We start from the raw sequence: 8644 nt of genomic DNA, 5'->3' as shown, positions 1-8644 counted from the left end.
ACATGTGCAGTTCACGCTTAGGGGATACATGGCAAGCTGCCGGGCAGCTGGAGGACAGCTGGTCAGGATATCTCAATGGTTATTTTATCCTAGGGCCTCAAATCACTGAGAGTAGTCTGTAATTTATTACTTTCTTTGAAACTGCTATCTCTGCTGGTTTAGAGTTAGTTCAGAGTGACCTTCTGGCGGGGCCTGCTTAAAAATAACTTTTTACTGAAGTTCATCTTCAAAATTAATTTAGGCTTTCCAGTGTGAGCCACTGTGTCTGGCCTTGATGAAGAGATTTTTTAAGACATAGATATTTGGCAGTAAATTGTGAAATGCAAGAAGGTATGTACAGTGATGGACAGTTCTGTCTGCATTCTTTATTCTCCATTTGAATTCTGAGATCCCATCCCCTGAACTTTGGTCATGAGAATCTGCAGCACAAGATGGTCTAGGACAGAGGCCTGAAACTGACATCCCAGGATCCTAAGTGACTGGAACTATGTGATGGAGGTCATGGCCATTAACAGACCCCAGTAGAAATGTTCAGGCTGCCAGGTAGAGGTGGTCCCTAACTGACCCCATGTGGGAGGGACTGCCTAGGAGAGGTTCAGATGCAATTGTCAGTGGGCCTTTAGCATTCTGCCTGCATCACAAAATTCTGGCCACACCTCCAATTTTTCATGTTGCTCTGACCAATGGGATACAAGAATTGAGGTCCCGCCCACATTCCATGCTGCCCAGTAACACCAGGATTCCCTCTATTAGCTCACACCACTACAGGAGTTGAGGGATGTAGAGGTGGTGAGTGGTGAGTGAGCGAATCGAGGTGACATTGCAGATAGCGTTGGAGGTAGACAGAGTTATTGGTGATTGTGAGAAGTGAGTGGAGTTTAGAGCCTGGGAATGTGGCCGCCCCACCTTCACCGTCCCAGTGCTGGGATGTCTGAGCAGACAAGAAGAAAAAAGGTAGCTGCAGGAAGGAAAATACTGCAGGAATACCAGCAGAGAAATCATCTTGATAGACCTGCAGCATCCAAGAACAAGAAGAACACTAGAGAGGGAGGTAAACCCAAGACAAACACCTCTGGAGACTGTCCTGTACTCAAGGGGGCAGCCCAAGACCATGCACACCTTGAGCCTCCCCCTCCAATGGGCACTGTCACATCTGCCAGCAGGAAGGGGGACACAGGTCATAGTCACACCGAGGACCTGGAAAGGCAATGCCAGCACCTGGTGCTTGCCCTGGACTCCAGCACTACACACATCCAGCAGCTGTATAGAGACATCCAACAACTGAACCAGGAGAAGGAAGCCCTGCAAGATCAACAGAGGGAGGAGAACCAGAAGATGGCCTGTGTGCAGGAAGCCCTGAGAGCAGAGCTGGAGCAACAGAAGCTATGCATACAGATGCTGAGCTCAGAGAAATGGGATTTGCAGTCTGCCCTGGCCCACATGCAGCAGGTGACCAGTGAAAGAGCACTGGCGCAGGAGAGTCTCACCAGCTGCCTGCAGGCTGCAGAGCAGCGCGTGGCAGAGCTAGATATGACCTTGTCTGCAGACTGCACCAAGCAGATGGAGGCCGAGCAGAACAACATAGAGCTCCTGAAAGCCCTGAACCTGTGAAGCTGCAGCTCCAGGGGAAGGCAAGACTCTGTGAAGACCTGGAGGACGAGAACACAGTGCTACAGGAGAGGCTGGAAGAACTCCTGACCGAGAAGGCCGCCATGAAGATCCAAGTGCACGAGGGCCAGCAGGCACTAGAGGAGCAGGCAGCATTGGAAAGTCAACTCAACCACATGAGAGACATGGTGAGAGCATTGCAGTTGGAGAGAGACACCTTTGCAGAGGACCTGAGGGTGGAGAGGTGCACGGGGCAGGAGAAGGTCCAGCAGCTGGCAGAACAGGTGAGCCAGCTGAGAGAGGAGAAGGAGCAGGGGCTGGGGCAGGTTGGGGAGCTGGAGAGCAGGCTGGTGGAGCTGAGAAAGCAGCTGTCAGAGCTGCAGCCCCCGCAGCCCCCCACAGGCCCATGTGAGGCTGAGCAGCAACTGCAGGCCCAGGCCCTGCAGTGGCAACAGGAGCTCAAGACCGTGCAGGAGCAGCTTCACATGCAGGTGGAGGAGAACCAGAGCCTCAGTCTCCAGTACCTAGAGCAGCAGCAGCGGCTGTGGATCCTGGAGAAGAAGGCTGAGGAGTGGGATCAGCACGCTGAGGATCGGCGCAAGATCCTGGAGACGATGGAAAAGGAGCACGAGACCATGAGATGCACCCTGGTGCTCAACCGAGAGCTCAAGGAACAGCTGGGCCAGCTGCAGGATGCCTTGCAGAGGCTGAGCGCTGAGAAGGGGGAGCTGGCCAGCCTCCTGCACTCAGAGCAGCAGGAGAAGACAACCCTGCAGGAGAAGCTGGCCAAGCTGGAGGAGAAGTTGAGGGAAGACAAAGAGATGGTTGCGTTGCAGAGCCAAGTGGCTGAGGAGCTGCAGGATCTGCGTGACAAGAACCTGGCCCAGATGCAGGAGCTCATAGCCACTCGGGAACAGCACAGGGCCTCCAGCCAGCAGCTGAGCTCCGAGAAGGAGGCCCTGCAGCAGCACCTGCTGAGGCAGACCCACCTGCTGGAGCAGCTGCAGCAGGAGCAGGTGCAGAGCAAGATGCTGGCCCAGATGGAGAGGGACAAGTTCCAGGACACTCTGCAGTGCCTGGAAGCCACCAGACATGAGAATGCGCAGCTGCGGGCCCAGCTGAGCTCCCTGGCTTTTCCCAGGGAAGGAGGAGGCCTGCGCAGAGAAGAAGACAAGGGTGAGGAGGCGACTGCCCCCGATGGGACTGTGCCCGAGGACGTGGACAACCCCCAAAGCATGTGTGATTTTTACGAGGAAGCACTGTCCATTGCAGAGTGCAAGAAGGTGAGGCTCTGCAGGCAGCTGCAGGAGCAGCAGGCCCGCTGTGGTTGCCTGAGTCAGCTGGCAGCCCAGTGGCAGAGAAATCTGGAGGGCCAGGCCCTCTTCCCCAAGCGCTGGATCCATGGCTTGTTTGGGAAGAGGAAGGAGGAAGCGCAGGCGCCCAAGAAGCTGAAGATCTGCTTCCACGAAGACGTGGCTGCCCAGGTGGATGGCCAGAGTGCAATGGATGACCTCCAGAGTCGCTGCAGCCAGCTGGCACAGCACGTGAGCACCCTGGAAGAGACCATCGTTTCCTACAAAGAGCAGATGGGAGTCCTGGAGAAGCTGTGTCAGGAAAAAGAGGATTGTGTGAGCCAGCTGTCCCAGGAGAACAGGAAGAAGAAGAAGGAGCTGCAGGAGCTGCTGCTGTGCCTTGCAGGGGAGGGCACAGAGTGCCAGGACAAGATGCTGGCAGCCTCCCCGGCTCCTGCTGCCCAGGCCCCCTCACACCTCTCGGGGCCCCTGAAGATGGAAGTCAGGAAGGTCCAGCAAGAGTTGGAAGTCGTGTGTCTTGAAGAAAACTTGGCACCTGTCCCTGGAGAGGCTGGGGCCCCTGGGCCCCTGGAGAACCCCACTGCAGAGCCTTCTGTGCAGCTGCTGCCTGCTGTGCAAGCCCAAGGAGACCCCGCGGGATTGGGCCAAGAGTTCTGCCTCCCTTTCTTCTACAAGGCTGAAGCAAAGGATGTGTTTGACATAATCACCATCTAGATACTGCAAAGAAACATTGGGCATGAGAGTTTAATTTAATGGACTGGTCAGGAAAGGGGAGTTAACCGCAGGTCAGATAGAGCAGAGGCTGCTGGGAGGTGTCCATATCAAGGCAGGTCTGAAGACTTTATGGGTTCCAGGGACCGGGCCCTAGTCAGGGTTATTATAAGAGGTGAATCCTTTACAAAGGAAGCTGGGAGCAATGACCTTGCTTCATATTAATATTGAATGACACTGATATTAATTAATGATTGGAATGGTTTATAATGTAGTAATATCTTGACTTCATACCATGATATTATCTATTTTTCAAAAAACCTATACATGACAGTATTATATACATGATTTTAATCATTTAATGTACTAAGTTGGTACATTTACTGTATAGTTAGGCACATTTTCATAATGTACTAAGCTATAAGAGTAATGGAAATAGTCTTGTTTGAATATTATAATGCCATGAGGAAGATATTGAGATGACCAAATAGTAAAAACTGTACGAGCGAGAGAGAGAGAGAAAGAGAAAGAGAGAGACAAAGTTCTTAATGGTACATATTTAGAAAACTGACAAACTATGAGTTTAAAAATTATAGACGTGCTGTAATTGAAAACACTTTCCAAATTGTTTACAGAATTATAATCCTAAATGGAAAATATAGAATTTTAGAAGTCCTATAGAAGAATATCTCATATGTCAGTGTTTTTAGAAACCATACAGCAATATGTTCTATATTATTTCTTGAATAAGTAACATTTTCTCTTGCTTTTGTTTTTAATTTTCTGAGTTCACTACATTTACAATTACACATTATACCAGCAACAATGTATTTTCTTGTTTGAATATTAAAATGCCACAATGGGTTTTTTGAGATGAGTAATTAGCAAAAACTATAGAAAAGAAGGAAAGGTTCTTAACATTGAGTATTTGTGAAAGATAAATACTATGATTAGAAAATGAACTCTTGGGCCAGGAGTTTGGCCTAGTGGTTAAAGTGCTTGTCTAGCATGCATGAAGACCCGTGTTCGATTCCTTGGTACCACATACATAGAAAAAAAAAAGCCAGAAGTGGTGCTGAGGCTCAAGTGGTAGAACTCTAGCCTTGAGAAAGTCCAAGGACAGTGCTCAGTCCTTGAGCTCAAGCCCAGGACTGGCAAAAAAAAAGAAAATGAACTCTTATCAAATGGAGAAAAGAACTGTAATATGAAAAGAATATGGAATTATGAATTTTTAAAATATTACATATCTCAATATTTTTTAGTGAAACATATTGTAGTGATACTCTTTTTTTTTGCCAGTCCTGGGTTTGAGCTTGAGCTCAGAGATTGAGCACTGTCCTTGGACTTTCTCAAGGCTAGAAGCTTTATCATTGAGCCTCAGCACCTCTTCTGGCTATTTTTTTCTATGTATGTAGTACTAAGGAATCGAACCTGGGCCTTCATTCATGCTAGGCAAGCCCTCTGCCACTAGGCCAAACTCCCAGCCCTGTAATGATTATTTCTTGAATAAAATATCCACTCTAGTTTCTCCTGTTTTCATCTTCCTGATTTAAGGCACATAAAAATTGAAAGTTATTTCTGGAACCCCTTTTGTCACAGAGTCTGTTTTTGGGCAATTCTGCTCTTTCCTGTTGCCTCCCGACTCCAGAAATTATGGATATATATATATGTATATATATATATACATATATATATATAAATTAACAGGCTCCTGCAAGAGTTTGAATCAAGTTACACTTAACATCAGAATGAAACTGATCAGGACTGTTTTTTCTAGCTCTTTGCAAGCTCTCAAGTACACAGTCACAGTAGCCTACTGAAGTTCAAATGGACCCCACACCCTCTTTTTTGGTTCAGTGGAGCCCTAAGAATTAAATGCTGAATTCCTATATTTTCCTGAGATGTGACTGAAACAAGAAATTTAGAAGGGTGCTATTCAGTCCTATTTGGGCAGGTACTGGAATCTTGACCTCCCTGGGCCTTTTTGCCTCCACTTTCAGCCTTTTGCTAGCTATTTGGAGACAAGTGTCTGTTGGATTGGTTCACCATGGCTGGTTTTGATCTGACACCCTCAGGTCTCAACTTGCTGAGTAGGCAGACTTACAAGTATGAGCTTCTGGCTCCTGACAGTGGAAACTGAATATTGTCAGAAGCAGCAGATGAAGCCAGGCACAAATAGACCTGAGACCCTTATCTCCAATTAACCTGTAGAATAAAGGAAGTGGGGCTTGGTTCAAGGGTAGGACTGTAGCCTTGAGCTGAAGTGCTCAGGGACAGCACCCAGGCAGAGATGAAATTGTGTGCAAAAGAGAAGATACATAATACACCATCTATGGTTACTTCACAATTTGAAATCATTTTAAGCAAATGTCTTTTACTTTTAACCTTAGTAAATCAGGAGGCTAGAATCTGAAGATGGGGTTTCAAAGCAAGAAAAGTCCTTGGGATATATATCTCCAACTAGCCACCCACCAAAAAATATTAAATAGAGCTGTAGCTCAAGTGGTAAAATGATAGGCTTGAGGTTAAAGGAAAAAAAAACTCTAGAACATTGGCGAGGCCTGAGTTCAAGTTTTAATAGAGGCACATATCCATAAAAAAATAAATCATTTATAAATATTTTCACATTGGCCGGGAGCATACCCTAGTGGTAGGGTGCTTGCCTAGCATGCATGAGGCTCTGGGTTTGATTCCTCAGTACCACATACACAGAAAAAGCACTGTGACTCAAGTGGCAGGGCACTACCCTTAAGCAAAACTTGTCCAAGGACTGTACATAGGCCCACAACTGGCAAAATAAATAATCATATATATATATATAGAGAGAGATAGATGTCATTTTACATATGTGCAATACATATTCATGAAAAATTGCCACTGAATCTGGGCCACGGTGGCTCATACCTTAAATCCTACCTACTCAGGAGGCTGAGATCTGAGGATTTCAGTTCAAAGTTAGCCCAGGCAGGAAAGTCTATGAGACTCTTATTTCCAGTTAACTACCAGAAAACCAGAAGAGTTGCTGTAGCTCAAATTGGTAGAGTACTGGGCTTGAGCTGAAGAGCTCAGGGTCAGTGTCCTGGCCCAGAGGTAAAGCCCTACAACTGATCAAAAGTAAAAATGTTTCTACTGAGCGAATAAAATGCAGAAGCTCAACTAACTCAAGTGCTGTTCAGGTTGTTTTAGGATTTTCAGCACAGATGGAGTTTGTCTAGTGTTGAATTCTTTTTTGGTGGTTCTTTCAGTATGATTTGAACATTTTATCTTAAGTGGCTAAAGAAAGAGCTTAGGTCTAAATAAGACTGCCACCAATAGGCAGTATTAAGACCTAAGTTAGGGTAAGTATCAGCTTGGAATACCACAGGGACACACAGAACAAAAAGACTGTCAGCTGCAGCTGACAGGCTAGCTTTCCTTGGATAGAGACTACAACATGCTCTTGGCAGGGAAGATAGTCATATAATACCACGGAGACTGAAGGCAAGAAGAGAAGGGGACTGGAGCAGGAAATCTTTAGTCACACCTGGACACTGGAGAGAGCAGACAGCCAGGGCAGGACATTCTATTGCCGATGTGTAGCCAGGAAAAAACCTATATCTTTCACGTAGATGAAACAATACATATTTCGCAGCTAGACATTAGACATAGTGTGTGACTGGGAATGAGCACCCACATTAAGGCAGCAGCATGTTGCTGTTGCAGTTGGAGCTGGGGGTACATGCAATCTGGGTGGGAATGAGGAATTGGGGCCGGACTGGCTGGTGGATGACCCAAGATGAAGGCTATCAACACAGAATGGAGATGAATATGCCAACAGTTTGGAAAGCATATTCTCTCACAAAACTTGATAACACCTAAGTCCATGCAGAAATATTCATTGGTTTCAACAGTCCTTGCAGTAAGTAGAAAAACAATGTACCGTGTTTAATGTAGAAGTCGAATGCAACATTTCTTTCATGAGATGTAAGAGAAGTAAGAAGATTTAGATCAACTGTACACCTAAAGGGTAGAAGTACAATGCCCTTCAGCTGCTACAGGATGAGATGCAGATCGAATCATTTTCCACGGTGAGTTTGTGACAATGCACTGTGATCATGATTAGAGAGGGGAGTGTCTTCCCTGTGAGGAGGTGGTGAGCTTGACCTTCCTTGTTTTGCCTCTGAGGAAATAAAGCGTCAAGGATTCCCTGTGAACCAGGGTCTTAAAACGGAGTCTTGGCAAAGTGAGATTAGAACCCACAATTATAATTCTGTTTCTAGAATTTGCTGCTTTTCTGGAACTTGTTAACACAGGTTTTTCTAAAAATGCAGAATTTGTTTGTTTTTTTGTTTGTTTTTTGGTTCTGGGGCTTGAACTCAGGTCCTGGGCACTGTATTTGACCTCTTTTGCTCAAGGCTAGTGCTCTGCCACTTTGAGCCCCAGCACCACTTCTGATTTTTGAGTGGTTGATTAGAGATAAAAGTCTCCTGGAGATCTTTGAACCTCGATCTTCAGATCTCAGCCTCCTGAACAGGTGGGGAGCCACAAGCTCCAGGCTTAAAACAGCATTTCAGTGGCCCATGAGTATTTCCAGTCTTCTTCCATAACTTTCATTTGGCGATCCTGTGGTTTTGACCTCAGCACATCCAAGTCACTTGCCAGTTTGGATGGTACCTACCCCAGGGAGGAAGAAGAAGGAGCCGGGCTGGGCAGGCTGGCGGGTGTGCAGAGGGTGCTCCAGGTGGGCCGCTGGAGCCAGCCGCGCCTGCTGCCGGCCCAGCCCTGGAAGTGGTGGAAGGGCTCCAGAACACCTCCCTGAAGAAGTGGCTGCTGCTGTGAAAGGACGCCCCAAGTGTGGCAGCTGATGGCGACAGTGACTCCCCATCTGTTGGTGGAGACCCAGGAGCACAACTTGACCCAGTTTAGCACGTGGACCAGGCGCACGCCCACTCATGACAGCTGAAGATGGAACTGGGGGAATGATGTATACTTCAAGAGCACGAGTTTTCATCACCAAAACCTTAGGAAAACCC

At 47.1% G+C, this 8644-nt stretch overlaps 1 pseudogene; it reads left to right on the top strand.

Moving 5' to 3' along the window:
• The first annotated feature begins 712 nt into the window (after nucleotides 1-712).
• LOC150066274 (golgin subfamily A member 2 pseudogene) lies at nucleotides 713-4737 on the top strand (annotated as a pseudogene).
• Nucleotides 4738-8644: the final 3907 nt, after the last annotated feature.

This window comes from Megascapheus bottae, chromosome 2, assembly GCF_031878675.1.
Source record: "Megascapheus bottae isolate mThoBot1 chromosome 2, mThoBot2.hap1, whole genome shotgun sequence".
Classification (NCBI taxonomy): Eukaryota; Metazoa; Chordata; class Mammalia; order Rodentia; family Geomyidae; genus Megascapheus; species Megascapheus bottae.
Note: the sequence above shows the minus strand (reverse complement) of the source record. Positions and strands in the feature narration are given on the sequence as shown.